This window comes from Macaca nemestrina, chromosome 12 (assembly GCF_043159975.1).
Source record: "Macaca nemestrina isolate mMacNem1 chromosome 12, mMacNem.hap1, whole genome shotgun sequence".
Classification (NCBI taxonomy): domain Eukaryota; kingdom Metazoa; phylum Chordata; class Mammalia; order Primates; family Cercopithecidae; genus Macaca; species Macaca nemestrina.
The window spans coordinates 22400012-22419609 of record NC_092136.1 but is presented as its reverse complement, the minus strand read 5'-3'; the positions used below and the strand labels follow the sequence as shown (position 1 = coordinate 22419609).

The following is a 19598-nucleotide window of genomic DNA, read 5'->3' as shown; positions in this document are numbered from 1 at the left end:
CTGAGATGATGGCGTTTTCTAAATATACAATCATGTCATCTGCAAACAGGGACAATTTGACTTCTTCTTTTCCTAACTAAATACCCTTTATTTCTTTCTCTTGCCTGATTGCCCTAGCCAGAACTTCCAACACTATGTTGAATAGGAGTGGTGAGAGAGGGCATCCCTGTCTCGTCATCACTGGCCATCAGAGAAATGCAAATCAAAACCACAATGAGATACCATCTCACACCAGTTAGAATGGCAATCATTAAAAAGTCAGGAAACAACAGGTGCTGGAGAGGATGTGGAGAAATAGGAACACTTTTACACTGTTGGTGGGATTGTAAACTAGTTCAACCATTATGGAAAACAGTATGGCGACTCCTCAAAGGTCTAGAACTAGAAATACCATATGACCCAGCCATCCCATTACTGGGTATATACCCAAAGGAATATAAATCATGCTGCTCTAAAGACACACGCACACATATGTTTATTGTGGCACTATTCACAATAGCAAAGACTTGGAATCAACCCAAATGTCCATCAGTGACAGACTGGATTAAGAAAATGTGGCACATATACACCATGGAATACTATGCAGCCATAAAAAAGGATGAGTTTGTGTCCTTTGTAGGGACATGGATGCAGCTGGAAACCATCATTCTCAGCAAACTATCTCAAGAACAGAAAACCAAACACCACATGTTCTCACTCATAGGTGGGAATTGAACAATGAGATCACTTGGACTCGGGAAGGGGACCATCACACACTGGGGCCTATTATGGGGAGGGGGGAGGGGGGAGGGATGGCATTGGGAGTTATACCTGATGTAAATGACGAGTCGATGGGTGCTGACGGAGTTGATGGGTGCAGCACACCAACATGGCACAGGTATACATATGTAACAAACCTGCATGTTGTGCACATGTACCCTAGAACTTAAAGTATAATAATAATAATATAAAAAAAAAACATGATCCGAGGAACTAAAATTTCTCCTACTGTTGTGATTGATGGAGGGTTTTAAGTAATCTGAGAAATGGAAAAGTCACTAGTTATTGGCTAGTGTAATTCATAATGTACAAAGCAAGGGTCTGAGGCCCTGATTCACATTTTCTGTCACTTCATAGGGCTTTCATTGCATTTAATTATGACTGAAAACAAACAGAAGTAAACCAATATTTACAAAGTAAACTAAATGTGATAATGTATTTATCCATCACTGCCTTAAAGTATAATTCTCAAAAACAATTCCAATTAGCAGAAGTAGACTTTGGAGAACTACAAGTAAAGAGGGAGATGACCTGAGACACCCCCAGTCAAGCAATGCTAACAATTTATCAATATGCATAGACATGACTTCACAGATCACTAGACAATCTTTCAAAGCAGCTAATGTATCATGTATGGACATCAATTCCATCAGCATTACTGGCTTTTCCAGTTACATTTTTAATCTGGAGAATGTTACTATCCGCAAATTGGCTGCCTATTTGGCCAAGAGAAGTTCCATACTGTTCATGTATGTTAAAGACAGATTAAACTGTGCAAAACCAAACAAGTGCCCTGAACTGAGATGTGCCAGTATGTTAAATAACAATTTATTTGACCCTGTGGATGAGTCAGCCAAAGGAGACCAACATAGGGAAATGCTTTTGTACAAAATAGTGGCTGAGAACATAGTTTCTGGGAAAGGCTGAGCCTTGACTCTACCACCGATCAAATCAGCATGACCTTGGACAACTTATCTACTATGTCAAAATTTTCTATATTGGACATGTATTACTTTCATGGGAAGAAAATAATTAAATTTGTTAACTGAAAAAAGCTGCCCTTACCATCTAAAACTGAGTTATGCTTCATACATATGTATAGGGCATCTAGAGGTCAGGAAAAATGATCAATTTTCTCCCAAAAATATGGGAGAAAATTGTGTCAGAGAAAGAGTATGAGCTAGCACTGTCGCTTATAAATCTATCATTACTGTAAGTTTCAGTTTCCTCATACTTCCTCATCAGAATATCTACCTATCAGAATTGCTAAGAGATTTGTACTCTTTAAAAATCCAGCCTTGTGCCAAGTGCATTGTACACATTCAAAAAATAATAGCTATCATTTCTATGATACATACGATGCCTCTACATTTTCTTTAAACCCTAAACTAAATAAGTTCATAAAGATTGTTACGGGAAATGTTTTCTTTTTATGCTAGCTATGAGTTTATTTTCTGAACACATTAAATCCCCAACTCTCTCCTCCTGTAGGGAGCACAGTCTGTTGACTTTGGAACCAATTGAATTAAAACAGCCTGTATCCAGGTGATATCCAGGATGTCTCCTCAGGAGGAATCCAGACACCGAGGAAAGCCCAATCTGGTGCTGGGGAATAACTTGGCAGGCACAGGAATATACAGGGAGAGAAAGAGCTGCAGACAAAAGTGTCCAACTAAAGGGAAAAGCCACTGAAGGAATAGGAACCAGAATCACATGATGGTGATGATGATGATGATGATGATGATGATGATGATGATGATGACAACGACAATGATGACAAAGAAGATGGTGATGAGAAAACTGAATCACAGAGCAGTTAAGGGAACTGGTTATGTTCATACAGCAGGTAAGGGATAGAATTTAAATTTAAATTTGAATCTTAGAAATCTGGCTCCAAAGCTTTTGCTCTTAACCCAAAAACAATGAGCTGTACACAATTCCCAGTTCACACAAAAGTGGAAGGGCAGCCTACTTCACCTCTGTGAGAGCAGATCCAGAAACCTGCCTCATGTCTACCACTCAGAGCTTGGCGTTCACACTCAACCACTATTTTTTACTGCAAACCAGGTTTTCTGACTGCTTAAAGCAACCAGCCCTGTTTGCGATGATGTAAGTAAATAAATCCCTGTGGACTCTCTCTCTCTCTTCTCTTGCTCTCTTGCTCTCTCTCTCTCTCTCTCTCTCTCTCTCTCTCTGCTTAATAATGTTCAAATGCCTCCTGTCATCCTATCATGCTCCTGGGAGCCTTTGACTTTTTACAACAGATCCATTCATTGGCTGTCATCTGCCAGAGAGCAGACTCTTCATCTTTGTAAGTAATGACTCAAAACTTCTATCCTAGATTGGCCTTTCCCACTGGTAGTGTTGGCAGTGACTTCCATGGCATGATACACAGGACTCCAAGAAGGTCTTTGCAACAAAATTATCTTCCTAGTTATCATCTGAAATGCCATTATTAACATTTTATTTCTTTAACATTTTCTTCTCCCTGCTACCCCAACAAAGATAATAGATACATTCCCCCATATATCTGCACAGCTCTCTTCTTTACTTTCTTCTGATCTTTGCTGAAATGTCAGCAATTCCTTCCATGATGGCCCTACTGAAATTTCAACTCCACCACCATCCCTCCTCTTTCCAGCTTTATATTTTCCATAGAATTACCACCATCTGACACATATGTCCCTTATTTCTATATTTATTTATTTTACCTCCATTCCAACTTGAATGTAAATTCCATGAAAGCAGGTATTTTATGTATAGAATTTTGTCCACAGCTGTAATCTTTGAACTAGAACAGTGCCTAGGACATAGCAAGTGTTTGCTGAATGAGTAAATTAATCAGCAATCAATGAATAAATGAATGAATTGTATGGTAGTCCCCCCTTATCCATGGGACATATGTTCGAAAACCCCCAGTGGATGCCTGAAACCATGGGTAGTACCAAATCCTATAAAAACTGGCTTTCTTTTTTCTATCCATACATACCCATGATGAAGTTTAATTTATAAATGAGACCCACAAAGAGATTAACAACAACAATAATAAAATATAACAATTATAGCAATATGTCAGCATCAGTACCTTGCACTTTGGGGGCATTATGAAGTCAAATAAGGGTGACAAACACAAGCACTGCAATACCATGACAGTCGATCTGATAACCGAGCTGGCTACTCATTGAGTAAAGGTTGGGGAGTGTAGGCTGTGTGAACACGCTGGACAAGGGGATGATTCACATCCTAGGTGGAGCAGCAGGACTGGGTGAGACCCTGGGTGCCCAGAATGCTACACAATTTAAAATTCATTGATTGTTTACTTCTGGCATCTTTCATTTCATATTGTCAGACCACGGTTGATTGTGGGTAACTGAAACCTCAAAAAGCAAAACTGTGGATAAGGAGGGACTACTGTATATTCTGTGTAAATTGGTTCTCAGGATTGTTTTCTTTAACAGAGATAATCAGGCAGGATAAGAGACTGGAAATCTGGGAGAAGTGTTGTGAAAAATAATGTGGAAAGTGGAAAAGAGAACTAAAAAGCCCTACTCACATTGTATTCATCCATTCTCATGCTGCTAATAAAGGTATACCCAAGACTGGGCAATTTATAAAGGAAAGAGATTTAATTGAGTCAGAGTTCCACATGGCTGGGGAGGCCTCACAATCATGGTGTAAGGCGAATGAGAAGCAAAGTCACGTCTTACGTGGCATCAGGCAAGAGAATGTGTGCAGGAGAACTCCCCTTTATAAAACCATGAGATCTCATGAGACTTATTCACTATCACAAGGACAGCACAAGAAAGACCCGCCCCCATGATTCAATCACCTCCCACTGGGTGTCTCCCATGACATGTGGGAATTGTGGGAGTTACAATTCAAGATTAGATTTGGGTGAGGACACAGCAAAACCATATCACACATCTTTGGGGGACATTTTTCCAATATTCCATAGTATCACCTTAAAAATTACTTTTTAAAAGTCAGGGAAAATATAAGATTTCATGATGCTAATTATATTTTAATTGTCCCCCATTGAATGTAGGTTCTAGTGACTATATTTTTACATTTCTTCCTTCAATGAGGCATATATTAATTATTATATTTCCCCACCACTTTCTATACATTTGTATGTGTGATCATGGATGTGTCCCTTTGCTCATTTCAGCTTGCATTTTTATTTCTTTTATTTCTTTCTTCTACTTTTCTGTATCTTCCCCACAACCTCTGAAGCCAAAGCAATTCATCCAGACCCAAAAGTAAAGAGGCTCCACAGGGACCATAAACAGCAGGACCTGTAAATAAAAGTTTGTCTATTCTCTCTTAAGGACTATTGAGAAGAGAGCTTGTCAGAAGCAGAAAAATTCTTTAATCTAAGACATTATTTTCAGCAAAGCTGTCACTGTTTTGAAATTATTAGGCCCAAAGTTAAATGTAAAAACACTGAATACTTTCCATGGTTTTATATAAATGAATATTATCTAGGTCAACTTTTATGTTTTAATAGTATAATTAATACATCTCCTTTGTGTGTGTGTTTTTTTAAGTTTTCCATGCTATTTAATGTGACTTTATTACACCTTGAAGCCATGTGTTCCCTAGAGTGTTCCAGGCTCCAGACTGGGCCTTCTGCCCCTTTCTGTTTATAATAGGGGGAGTCCCAGTGCACTAGAAAATATCTATATGCTGATAATTTTCTAACATTTCTCTCTAGTCTTTATCTCTCCCCTGAGTGCCAGACTCGTAGATCCACTTGCTCCCTGGATATCTCCACTCAAATATATAATACACAACTCAAACATGACAGGTCCAAAATGGAACTTTTGATTTCTACCCAGAATTAAGCAGTTTATCAAGTGCATTAAACACAACATTTCTATGAGCCTTTCATAGACCAGTGCATGTTGCTAATTTCCAACAGTTTCCCGGACTTGAGAAGGGCTGTTCTGGAACACCCTTTGGAAATACTGTTCTGGAACCAAAGAGCTTTGAAATAAAACCTATGATTTTCAGCTAGAACAGAGCTAATGGAGTGAACAGAGCTCTGGAGCAAAGGCACTCCTAGAAGCATCACGGTGCAGAGAAAGGCTGGACTGCCTACATACAGCTGATCGTCTGATTCGCCGGAGAAGCTATGATGTAACTGACTTCAACTCACAATAACAACAATAATAATAAAGAGATGTGTTAGGAAGAGAAAAGTGGAGTCTGACCTGATGCCTTCATTTGAGAACATCACCAAGGACTTGCAAGATCATCCAGACCCAATTCTGTGTCAAGAGAGAAGAGGAGCCAGGCGCAGTGGCACATGCCTGTAATCCCAGCACTTTGGGAGACCGAGGCGGGCAGATCATGAGGTCAGAAGATCCAGACCATCCTTGCCAACATGGTGAAACCGCGTCTCTACTAAAAAAAAAAAAAAAATACAAAAATTAACTGGGTGTGGTGACACATGCCTATAATCCCAGCTACTCAGGAAGCTGAGGCAGGAGAATCACTTCAACCAGGGAGTCTGAGGTTGCAGTGAGCCGAGATCATGCCACTGCACTCCAGCCTGATGACAGAGTGAGACTCCGTCTCCAAAAAAAAAAGAGAGAGAGAGAGAAGAGGTTGTCAGTCTGGCCACAGTCTATGTCTGAGAGTTTTTAAAAGACACTGACACTGGCCAACCTTTTAATGATGTACATTCTTCCAGTTTAGCATTCAGTTTTAATATATGTAATTTTCAAACTGCATCCTTTCAAGATTCTCAGAGAAGCTTTTTTTCTGAATCTCTCCACCCACTTCATACCCCCTACTATGTCAGTGCCTTTCCCGTAGGTCTGTGCAATGTCTACCGTTCCAATCCCATGTGAGTTTTTAAAAGATGACTTCTATCTCGTAGCTATGTCATGAAATCATAAAGATGAGGAGATGAGGGGATAAATTGCCCTGCTTCTTCCAGGAAAAAGTAAGTGCATTCCTACAAAATGATGGTGACAGTGACTCAGCAATCAGAGGCCATTATCATACTAAGAATTCTATTGTAGTAGAAAAAGAACCGGCTCTGGAGTCAGGCTGACTTTAGTTCCCATTCTGGTTTAGCAACACAGTGATTCTGTGCTCTTCTAAGTTAATTAACTGCTAAGAGCTTTAGTTACCTCATCAATGAAACAAGGACCACCAAACCCAACTTGAAGGGTCACGGTGAGAATTATTTATTTTTGTATTTATGCATTTAATGTACCTAGGCAGTGCCTGTCTCATAGGAGGCCCTCATTATTAGAAGATTAACTCTTCAACCCCACAGTACAATTTTAAAGCATTACCATTTTAATATTTACTACATTTTAGGTCGTGCAGAAAGCTGCTTCCAGAAAGGAGAAGAGAAGATTTATAATCCGAATAGATTAGAGTTTCATAAAGCACAATGAAGCATGCAACAGTCTCTAGAAAAAACCATAAATAAGGCACCATGCATGCATTATGCCGTCAACTGTTGATTATTCTGTAAGGAAGGAAAGCAGATGGGGGCAGTCCAAAAGAGTAAGTAATCAAAAAAAAAAGCAACTGCTAGATTTGTCTTGAGATTTGCATTGAACTCAGATGTATGTGATGCGATGTTCAGGGAAAGGTTTTTAATGTGTTTTCCATAAGAAATCCTGACTTCGGACAATCAGCCTGGTCACAGCACTTCCCTACATTTTCTCCCATATAGGCACTAGGCAGCTCCTCAAGCAGGCTGATCAAAAAAAAAAGCAGTGTGAGCCAAGATTTCACTCACTCTAACCTCCCCAGCCATAGAGATAGCTCCATTCCTTGGATAATATCTGCCTGCGCAATAAGCACAAATGGAATGAATATGGAAACACCAACAGAGCAAGTGATTGGGAATCACCACAGATAAAGCAAAACATATGTAATTAGATGATAGATATTTGGGTGTGCTGTCCTTTGGCAGTAGTTTATAATATTCGTTTGGGGATGACAGAAAACCAGCAACAGAGATGATGTTACTGTGATGTAGGTAAAGAGAACATCCATAGGAACCCAGCCCCATTGAGCACTTGTGTTGAACTTGGCATTGGTAACTAGAGACAGAGAAGGCACTTCAGTCCCATGGAGACTGTCAAACTATAGGCCTATATTTTGAAACTCCTTAAAAATGCAATCTAGTGTTTTCCTCAATTCTACAGACAGTAAGCCTCCATTGGCTTAAAAAGCTATTCCAAGTGAGCAAAAGTCTCCTCCAGGTCAAAAGAAAAAAAAAAAAAAAAAACCCTACATATATAGACACAGCGAGGTTTTCGCTGTTTGAAAAAACAAAAAAAAATGGTCTCTCATTCATGCCCCTCCTGGTATCCAAATCACTAGTGATGTGACTAAGCAGATTCTCCCACAAAGAGGTGGAGTTGATTTCTTCACCCCTCCAATCAGGATTGGCCTTGGGGCTTGCTTGCTTAACAGAACGTGGCCATAGGGAATGCGTGTGAGTTTCTGAGCATGGGCCTTAAGAAACCTTACAGCTTCCACATCCATACTCCCTCAGAATCTTGCCCAGTGGCCATAGGAACAAGTCTGGCTAACCAGCTGTTGGATGACCTCCCATATGGAACAGAGATAAGCTATCTCAACTGAAGCCAACCAAACCAACCAGCTGCAAGGCTGCCTGGCAGTTGACAGAAGATGAATAAATGAATCCAATGCAGACTAGAGAAGCCAATTAGCCGAACCCAGCTCACATTTCTAACCAACAGAATTATAAGGTAAATAAATGGTTACTTCTTAAGCCACTATGTTTTGGGGTGATGTGTTACACAACAAATCTAACTAATACACCATTCCAAGAAGAGATGTTTGAAAAACAAGCTTCAACATGTAACATGGATGATCCTGGGTATGGGAGGAGGATTTCTGGGTGAAGGATGATTACTGAGATTAGAGCAAAGAAATTCTGAAGGTGAGGTGAGGCTCATCACCTCATGAACCTCCACATAGCATTTTACTTCAGCATGTAGTAATCAGCAGAAGGGGCTAAATTTCTATGATTTCCATACATTTGTTAAATAGCTACAATGAACAACTCATTGTGATTTTACCAAGAGATGAAGGCCAAATTCTGTGATCTCCAGCAAAATGGTTTCTTACAGTTCAACAAAGCTTCACACGTGTTAGAACTTGCCCAAAGACAAACCTGACCGAAGGCCTCTGAGTCTCATAATGAGACGACTTTCCCCTTTTTTTTAGATTTAATGGCAACAATTTCTGGGAAATATCTCAGGGTCCAGAATGGCCTTTGGGAAATGGTCTGAAAAGACTCAACTGCATTCATCTTTACTTAAATCTTCTTCTGTGGATTCCCCCAAGAGAACGAAATTTAGTTTGACAACAGTAGTGCTTCACAAGGCCATTTGTTAAGGCAATTTATTTCAGTCGTTTAAGTTACAATTTCAAAAGAACCATCATAAGCCTTCACAACCTTTTATAGGCGACAGACCACACAAATTACAGCACATTGTCCCTGTTCCTTTACAAAGCAAATTACTCTGGACCCATAGAGAATGCTGGGTTTAATGTTCAGTAACAGGACCTGGGCGTAAACTAGACCAGCTGACATCTGCAAAGTAGACACCAGTTAGGCTGGGAGGAAAGAGAAGAAATTCACTTAGATTTAGAAGTCCTTTTTGTGGAGGGGGAAAAGGAAAGTTTGCAGTAAAGTTTTAAATGTAGCAAATGCTCAAGAGAAGCTGCTTAGGGAGGACAAAAAGAACACAGGAACAAGTAGGATGAGGTATAATTATTGGAACAAAAGTCAGTTCAGACAGAAGCTCTGGATTGACCTTTAATCCTCTATAAAATTAATAAAAGAAAGGAAAAATGGGTAGCTAGAGGAAGAGGTAAAACTCTTACTCTTTTAGTCTTCAATAAAGAATGCCATATCCCCTTCCCCTTACCCACGCCTGTGTTTAGGGCTTTGCCCCCCTCTCTCTGATGCTTACTTTTCAAAGGTAATAAACTGACAAAAACTGTCATTTCCAAGTACCTGTTACCACCCAGCCCACTCTAATCCTGGCCCTTCCAGGACAGGAAGAGCTGGGGCTAATGGCTCTTGTATAAAAGCAGTTTGATGGAAGGAAAGAAACAACGAGGGAGCTCTGCAGTCAATATCAGGCTCTCGGAGACAGGAGGACAATGAGCATTTGACCTTTTGTGTGTGTGGCTGCCTCACCGCTAATGTCTCATCTGAGCACCGGGTCTCACCTGCTCTCTCAATGTATCATAAGAGCTCTCTGTTCAGGCAGACAGAATAAAAATAGTCATCTCCTCTTGACAGCATTCTTCACTACCTTGTGGTCTTCTTTCAGTGTTCTCCCTGCCTCTGCTCCTCTTGTTCTCGAGATTTTAATTCTTAGGGCCTGAATGGAGAAATTGCAATTTTATGGAAATACACACACACACACACACACACAGAGCAATAAAACACATGCCATGGTCAGTCAGTTCTGTTGCTTAGCTCCACAGTTACATCCTAGGAAAAAATGAGGCCAAGAGATAAAGAGTGATTCCCCAGACAGGCAGCCAAATACCATCATCCCAACATCTACCTTGGGAGTGTTAAGGTAGGAAGCTCAGTATTGATCCAACCCAACAGTGATAAAATGAATCAACCATCATAGCCAAGGATTGTAGGTCAAGAGTGCCATTGTCTTAAACAAAGAACAGCTCATTACAAAGCATCATATCTCTTTTCCCCATTCAGAAATCATACCCTTCTCCACCCATGAGGAAATTGTTAAGACTTTACCCAGTTGGATTGCTGGTTTCCTTCTTCTCATTACTTTCTAAAAATCACCTCTAGAAGACTTGAGAACATGTCACTACAAAGAGCAGACGTTCAAAATAGCCAAAGAGGTACTGACCTCACTTACAAGTTTTTCTGAAGCCAACATAAAAGACCTATGAAAACAGATGTCCTTAGAGATATTCCTTCAGCAGTAATATCAAAGAAACTGCCTCAGCTCCCTTCCTTCCAAAGTAAGTCACATGGGCATGGCAACTGAACTCAATGCCTAGGTGCATGGATGTGGATGTGTCTTTGAGATGAAATGCTGCCAACATGATAGACCTTTTTTCAAAAGTCCACAGTTGGATGTCCATTGACTACTTGTCAAAGTTTCCTCATGGTGATTTCACATTGCAAAAGTCAGCAGCCATTTTCTTAGGTACTACTCCATGGTTGTTGCATACTGCCAGACCTGCCAGCTACCATCTCATTATCTAACAGCTCCCATTATGTAGCATTTACTGTATACCTGGTACTGCACAAAAGACTTCACTTACAGTAGCTCATTTAATTCACAAGTATATATATTTGTATATAGCATATATAATTATCCACTTTTAACAGATCATAAAAGAGCTTAGAGAAGACTTGTCTAAGGTTATAAAAATAATAATAACAGAGATCAGGACTCAAAACTTTGTCTAACTGGCTCCAGAGCCCAAGTTCTTAATGACTATCCTCTATTATCCTTTAGTTAACTCTTTCATCTGATGATGGAATCTACCATATCCTGGAAGGCTTCCTGAATTCATTGCCTGCCTCTCTCTAGACTGACTATAGTCATCCCAGGCAATCAAGATAAAAATCACTTGCCAAAATGTATAACCTCTTCCTGCTCAAGGTCCCATGAGCTATTCTGACCTCAAAGTCTGGGAACAGCGTTCAAATGTATTCTATCTTCCTAATGCCCAGCACTCTCCTATGAGACTGCTACCAACACGTACTTCAATTAAAGTGTGGATAATTCAGTGGTCAGGGGTGCCTGTGTGGAGTTAGTCACGTCTGGATTACAATAGTAGCTCCATTATTTACTACCAGTATGGCTTTGGGCAACATATTTCAGTTTCCTCATATGTAAAAGAAGAAAACTCCCATTGCCCCACCTCCTATATGACAGCTTGGATAATTAAACAGTATAGATGAAGTGTTAGTTGGCATAGCACCTGACACTCTATTAAAGGCTTAGAAGATGGAACTCAGGTATGTTGATATTGGGGATATGGGTCACCATTTTTATAAACAGCAAATCATATGTGCAGGAAAAAAAAAATTGGTTTGTTTTATTGGATATTAAGTAGTCTCACCTCAGGTGATCCCATGCCATTGGTGATTGGAAGATAGTGGAGTGGAGGAGACTTTCTCCTCTCTGCTCTCTCCCCTCTAATCTCTACCAGAAAACCTTCTCCTTCTTCTTCCTGCTGGTAAGAATTACCTGCACCTCGTACCTTCTTTCATCCCTATTTGTAAACATTGCTGTTCCAGGCAGCACATGCTCTCTTCTCCTGTGACTCTAACCCTCGTGGTTTAACCTAAATGACAGGCAGGGTGTAGGAAGAGAAGTTGATTTATTAATAAGGTCATCAAGTTGAAAGAATACTTCATAAATAACCTCCTTCATTTAAGAAATTGTACACTTAAAAAGCAATGAGATCCATTTCATATCTACCAGATTTGCAAAATTAGAAAGTCATGGTAACACCAGCCTTATGGAGCGCCTGTAGTCCCAGCTACTTGGGAGGCTGAGGCAGGAGAATGGCATGAATCCGGGAGGCAGAGCTTGCCGTGAGCCGAGATTGTGCCATTGCACTCCAGCCTGGGCAACAGAGCGAGACTCCGTCTCAAAAAAAAAAAAAAAAAAAAAAAAGCAAAGTTTCAGGAAACATAGGGCTGCAAATAAAGTGGCACATACAGTCATTTGAATCATTAATCTATACATACCATGTGGTTTAATATACTGACAACTGAAGTCTAGTAAAGGCAAAATTCTGGAATATTGTTCCACTTTGCACAATTCTAGGGAAGTGTTCCAGGACTCTAAATGTAGTCAGAGTAGAATGAACACTGAACTAAGTGCTCAAGAAACAATATTCTTTTCTCCAGATCTACCATTAACTTTTGTATGACCTTGATTAAACTGCCTTACCTTTTGGAATCTTAGCTTAGGACAGAGGAATAATAATAATTCATGTACCACATACTGTGCAAGGTGGTTGTACTGATAAAAGAGTATTGTGTGCAAAAGCTAAGTATATCATAAAATACTAAGCCAATTTGAGTTATTCATTATTAGTATGCTTAGAATCTTTCTTTGCTGAGTTGCCCCCTGAAAAAGAACCTGATGCAAATGTTTAAAAGTGTGCATAATTTATCTGAAAATATTATCCCTGAAAGCAGGAATTAGTAAAGGACAGAGGAAGTGAAATAGGAAAGAAAGGAAGGTCAACACAAGGATGTGCTCCTGAGATGGTCACTACTAGGGACTCCTGGTTCCTTGATTCCCCAGACCCTTCCTGGACACCTACTATAGTGCATCTCTGAGCCACCCACTAGGGAAATAAAGAAGGAACATTTTATCTATCAGTTTCTCTCTCCCATTGGCCATGGGTGATACCATGGGGCATTGGCTCTTTTGCTTTTGGGGGTTGCGGCTATTCCCATAGATGGCCAACATCACGAAGTCAGATAGATCCATGGCAAGAAGTGAGAGAGGAGCAGTTGGATTGCCCCTACTTCAAGCTGGTCTAAGCCTCAAGTTGCCAAAGTGGTTGGAATAAAGGGCCTGAGATCATTTGAAGTGGTTACTATGCAAGAGATGTCCAGCAGAGCCCTTCTGAGAAATCATAACCTCTATTATCCCTTTCTCGGGATAACAAAGGCAAGCAGGGAGTTATTACAATTTGAAGGCAGAGTTCCAAATTATTTTTATTTCTTATCTTGCTGTCAAACCGATAGTAACCTGAGTCTTATTTTTTCCAGCACATCTAGAATGCAGAAAAACCTAAACCTTTTTTTACTTCTGTTTGGTAAACCTCACTCCTTCCTCTTCCCACTGCCTTACCCTGAAGCTACAAGATGTAACTTTGAGGTAAAATCCACAATTCAAAGATTTTTCAAGAGAGCTCAAACTGGCTCTGTGTGTGTGTGTGTGTGTGTGTGTGTGTGTAATGATGTTTAAAAGAATACATAACTGGAAGGCTTGATGGCTGCCTGGGCACAATCTCTTGTCTTCCCAACTGTGGTGGGAAGGTAATTCCACCATTTTCAACTGCCACACTGAGGCAGTCAGCCCAGCTCTGTAATCAGATAAGCAATGTACAAATTAGCCATGGGATGGCTTTCTTAGCCACATTTGAGAAAAAAGCTCAATGGACACTGTTTCACAAAGGAAAAGGAAATGCCAAATGCCTTTGGTGTCAGATACACAAGGATTTCATTCCTCACTGTGGCACATGTCGTTGAGTGATCTTAATCCCTCTAAACCTACACTTTCTCATCTGTAAAAAGAGAGTGTTGAAACCTATGTCAGGGAGTCATCGTGAAGATTCAGAATTAGAGATGATATGCATTCCCACCTAAAAGGATGCCTAGAAAATATGAGGCATTCAATAAATAGCTGCTATTATCATTATCACCATCATCACCGTCAATAACACTATTAGTTTTATTAACCTATAAATTTGTGATCATCTTACAGAAAATGCAAGCTAATGTTTCCAGCTCAAAATATGAGATAAGTGGCAAGCCAGAGAGAAAAGTCAGATCCACCAGAGACCCTCCACCTCAGTACCACTGCCTTATGTCTGTTAAAGTAGATTTTTTTTCACCAACACCTGAACTCCTTTTGTGTAATTGAGGAATCTACCACCATATGAGAGAGGGTAGATCTATCCACCAGCTTTAGAAAGTAATCATTCTAGGCTTAGCCAATCAGATCTTTCTATCTAGAGCTTTGAAGCTGGTGCGAGTAGCACCAGAATTACCTTCTTCCAGTGTCCAGTGGGGATAGTGGAAGGGACAGCATCCAGTGTCCAGCAGTGGACAAGGGACAGGCCAAAGGATAGTGCAAGGGACAGCATTTGTGTCCAAACGAAGTGGCCAGGTGCCCAGGGTTGCACCAACACGTCCTTGACGGACTTTTCATGTGACATGACCTTGGCTATGATTCCAGTTATGCAGTTTCCTTTGCTTCCCATCTATGGTTTAAAACTTGTTGACCCAGGCTTCTCATCAGTTTTGTGAACCACTTGATATCTTCCCAATATTTTTCTCTTTAAGTTAGTCAGAGTTTGTTTTCTCTTGCTTACAGCTAAAAGCCCCAGCTGGTCACTGGCTAACTGAAGCAGAAAGAGGATTTACTGTGAGGGTATCAGGTGGCTCACAGAATCAAGTCAACAGCTAAGAACCAGACTCAGAAGGTCCAGGAGCCAGGAATTCCAGAGGACAGGAGCTGATGAAAAGCTCTGGTAAGGCAGAACTGCAAGGGTAAATGAGCTAACACCTGGATTGTCCATCTTTGCTTAAAGGCTCAAATTCGGCTGGGCACGGTGGCTCACGCCTGAAATCCCAGCACTTTGGGAGGCCAAGGCGGGCTGATCATGAGGTCAAGGGATCGAGACCATCCTGGCCAACATAGCGAAACCCTGTCTCTACTAAAAAAAAAAAAAAAAAAAAAAAAAAAAAAAAAAAAAATTTGGCTGGGCATGGTAGCACACACCAGTGGTCCCAGCTGCTTGGGAGACTGAGACTGTAGAATCGCTTGAACCTAGTAGGCTGAGGTTAAAGTGAGCTGAGATCATGCCACTGCACTCCAGCCTCAAAACAGAGCGAGATTCCATCTCAAAAAATAATAAAAAAAAAAGACTCAAATTCACCTAAGAGGGTTCAGTGAGTCAACTTGGATCACATGCCTACCACTTAGTTAAGAGTCACAGGCACTTTGATGGAAAATCCTGTCAAACCAGCATAAATGACAAACAACTAATGCCCCCCCAAAAAGCAAGCATTATCAAGGAAGTAAAAATAGATGCAGAGTGACAAATAAATGAGTAGTTTTTTAATCCAGCAAATGTCCACAATACTGATTCAGGTATGTCTGAAACAGGTTCAGGAGAGGATGGTGGGTCCATTCCCCCTCTAAACAGTGCATCCCATGATTCTTCACCACATTCTCTTTATACCATGTTCTTCATTCCTGCCTCCTCCCTCCAAACCCTCCCGTCTTTCAAATCCAGTCACATTCCACATCACCCATGAAGTCGTCCCATGGCGTCTCCACTTCATCCATCCCTGCCCTTCCTCTGAACTTGGAAAGCATATTATCTATAAAATAGTATAGGTTTTCTTCTGTAAGATTCTTGTCTTTTCATATCAAGTGTAAGCTCCTTCAAGGAAAGGTAACTTCATGTATCCCCCACAGCACATAGAACTGTTTCCTGAGTATCAGTCATTTACAAACTATCTTATGAATTTCTGCCATAGTTCAGTCTCATCTCTATGATTTTTCTTTAAACTTACTGTATTTTACTTGTGTATTTTAGTTGCACTCTAATAAATTACCATTGAAAATTATGAGTTTCATATAGTTATACATCTTTCCAATACAGTCTATACCCTGTTAATAAATAATGTTCAATCTTGCGATATGTTGAGAGAGAGAAAGATTAAAAACTACATATCTTGAAAGATTGACCAAGTACTTTGCCAAGCACACAAACTTGCACATTGGAAACAGGTGAATAAACGAGTGAGTCAATCAATCAGTCACCCCTGAGATTGACTCACTGACTCTCTAGTAAGAACCCAGCTGACAGATACTGGGTCTCAGGTTGACTTCTGTAATTCCTTCCTGAGCTAATTAGTGCTCATTAAATCAATCAATCAATCAATCAATTCAATGCCTATATCTGGATCAAGCTAAAAGGAAAGAATGGAACTGGCTTCTGAAATTCCTCACTTCGTCACACAGACAAAGTGTGTTCTGAAAGTAAGGCACATTTGTAACCCCCAGACAACAGTTTAAGAGCACGTTCTTTGGCGTATGTACAGTTGCATAAACATCCTTCCCCTCATGGTCCATTAGCTTCTAGGAAATGAGCGAAAGATCTGGCAACTGTCTTTCACTTGATCTTTGCTTCCCTCAAATGAAGGAAAGTGCTTTTAGGCTGAGCTCTAATGGAATTGGAATCCATCTCCGCTTTGCTTATTTTAGTTAACATTCCTTAACCCTCCCAAATCCAACCGCTGCCTGAGCTCTGGGCTGAGCATTTAAATTAGAGGAGGGGAGTGGCAATAAAGAACAAAGAGGGCATTTGGATTTATTTCTTCCTCCACAATGCATTCCGTGTCTTGTATTCCCTGAGTCTCAGTGCTAAATTTAAATGGCCCATTTTTTTCTTTTGCTCACAATATATCTTTAGTTAGAGCCAGACCCAAAAGCTATATGTTTTGGAAGAGTGGAAACATCGTAACTGTTGAAGTCAGAACAACCCCGAATTTTAATGTACATTTTGTCATTTACTTTTTGTGGGAACTTCGGCAAATGAACTTGTGTATGCTTCAATTTTTGTTCCATGAAAGAAGCATAGCTAGATACAGTCACCCAGCCTCTTCTGATATGAAAACCCCATATGAAATATGGGGATTTTCCTTCTTTATTTTAGTGTCATTAATAGTGACTGAGCCTGTTCAAGAGAGAAAGACAACCCACTCCTTCCCCCAACTCTTCCCCATCCTCCCTAGGAAGAAATAAATATTTTCTACTAGGGGAGATGAGAAAAGTCCTAGGCTTTTTGTTGTTGTTGTTGTTGTTGTTTTTGTTGTTGTTGCATAGTGAGGGTTTCCTCCCAGGTGCTAACAATTTAAGATGTTCACAATTGTGCATAAAATTGTTAGAGAGAGACTATGTGTGTGTTTTTCAGTTGGAGGACAGTGAAGACCTGGAGGGAGATAAGGGAGGAAACACAGTGGATCTGATATGGTTTTCTGTAGTTTGACCTGATACTGGAGAGTTTTTCAATAAGCATTTCCTCCATTCCCACTGCACACCCCAACGCATATGCTGCAAAGGTGCAAGGGGTGTGGTCTGTGAGCCCAGGAACAAAGTTGAACAAAAGTCTTTGCCAGGCAACTGCCTTGCTTTTCCTCAACAGAGAACTTCTCAATATAGGCATGCAAGTCCTACTATTAAAACCAGTCTCTAAGGAGAAGAAACTTTGTTCCATCTGTGGCAGCCCCTTGCCTGGTGACCGCCCAATAAGAATGATGATGACTGTTTCTACAAAAATTTAATCTGTTGGTGTCCAGACATCCTATGCAGGTAGGTGGCTCCCCACTGAGCCCTAATACAGGCATACCTCATTTTATTGTGCTCTACTTTATTGTGCTTTGCAGATACTACATTTTTTGCAAATTGAATGTCTGTGGCAACCCTGTGTCAAGCAAGTCTATTGGCAATTTTCCAACAGTATGTGCTCACTTCATATCTCTGTGTCACATTTGGGCAATTTTCACAATATTTCAAACTGTTTCATTATTATTATATGGTTTTATCTGTTATGGTGCTCTGTAATCACTGATCTTTGATGTTACTATTGTAATTGTTTTGGGGCGTCACACACTACACCCCGGTAAGATGGCAAACGTAATCAAAAAGTGTAAGTGGGCTAACTGTTCCATCGACCGACTGTTCCCCTGTTTCTCACTCTCCTCAGCCTCCCAATTCTTGAGACACGATAATATTAAAATTAGGCCAGTTAATAACCCTATGATGCCATCTAAGTGATGGAGGGAAAGGAAGAGTTGCATGTCTCTCACTTTAAATCAAAAGCTAGAAATGGTTGAGCTTAGTGACGAAGGCATGTTGAACCCAAGATTGGACAAAAGGTAGGCCTCTTGCGCCAAACAGTTAGCCAAGTCATGAATGCAAAGGAAATTAAAAGTGCTACTCTAGTGACCACACAAAAGATAAGAAAGCAAAATAGTCCTATTGCTGATATGCAGAAAGTTTTAATGGTCTGGATAGAGCAAATCACCTTCAACATTCCCTTAAGACAAAGACTAATCCAGGCCAGGCCCTAACTCTCTTCAATTCTATAAAGGCTGAGAGAGGCGAAGAAGCTGCAGAAGAAAAGTTTGAAGCTAGCAGAGGTTGGTTCATGAGGTTTAAGGAAAGAAGCCATCTCTATAAAACAAAAGTGCAAGGTCCAAAGCAGCGAATGATGATGCAGAAGCTGCAGCAAGTTATGCAGAAGATCTAGCAAATGTCATTGATGAAAGTGGCTCCATTCAATGATATATTTTTAATATAGATAAAACAGCCTTCTCATCTAGAAGAAGATGCTATTTAGGACTTTCATAGCTAGTGAGAAGTCAATGCCTGGCTTCAAAACTTCAAAGACAGGCTGACTCCTTTGTTAGGGGCTAATGCAGCTGGTGACTTTAAGTTGAAGTCAATGCTTATTTATCATTCCAGCAATCCTAGAGACCTTAAGAATGATACTAAGTCTACTCTGCCTGTGCTCTATAAATGCAATAACAAAGCCTGGATAACAGCACATCTGTTTACAGTATGGTTTACAAATATTTTAATTCCACTGTTGAGACCCACTGCTCAGGAAAAAAAGATTCATTTCAAAATATTACTGCTAATTGACAATGCACTAGTCACCCAAGAGCTCTGATGAGATGTACAAGAATATTAATGTTGCTTTCATGCCTGCTAACACAACATGCATTCTGTAGCCCATGGATAAAGGAGTCATTTTGATTTTCAAGTCTTACTATTTAAGAAATACATTTCATAAGGCTACATCTCCCATAGATAGTGAGTCCTCTGATGGATCTGGGCAAAGTAATTGAAAATCTTCAGGAAAGAGTTCACCATTCTAGATGCCTTAAAAACATTCACAACTTATGGTTGGAGGTCAAAATATCAACATTAACAAGAGTTTGGAAGAAGTTAATTTCAATCTTCGTAGATGACTTTGAAAGGTTCAAGATTTCAGTGGAGGAAGTAACT

The 19598-nt window shown here is 40.2% G+C and overlaps 1 pseudogene; it reads right to left on the bottom strand.

Annotated features, from left to right (window-relative positions):
- Positions 1–2468: 2468 nt before the first annotated feature.
- Positions 2469–19598, bottom strand: part of LOC139357682 (heterogeneous nuclear ribonucleoprotein K pseudogene) — a 41927-nt pseudogene continuing 24797 nt past the window's right edge.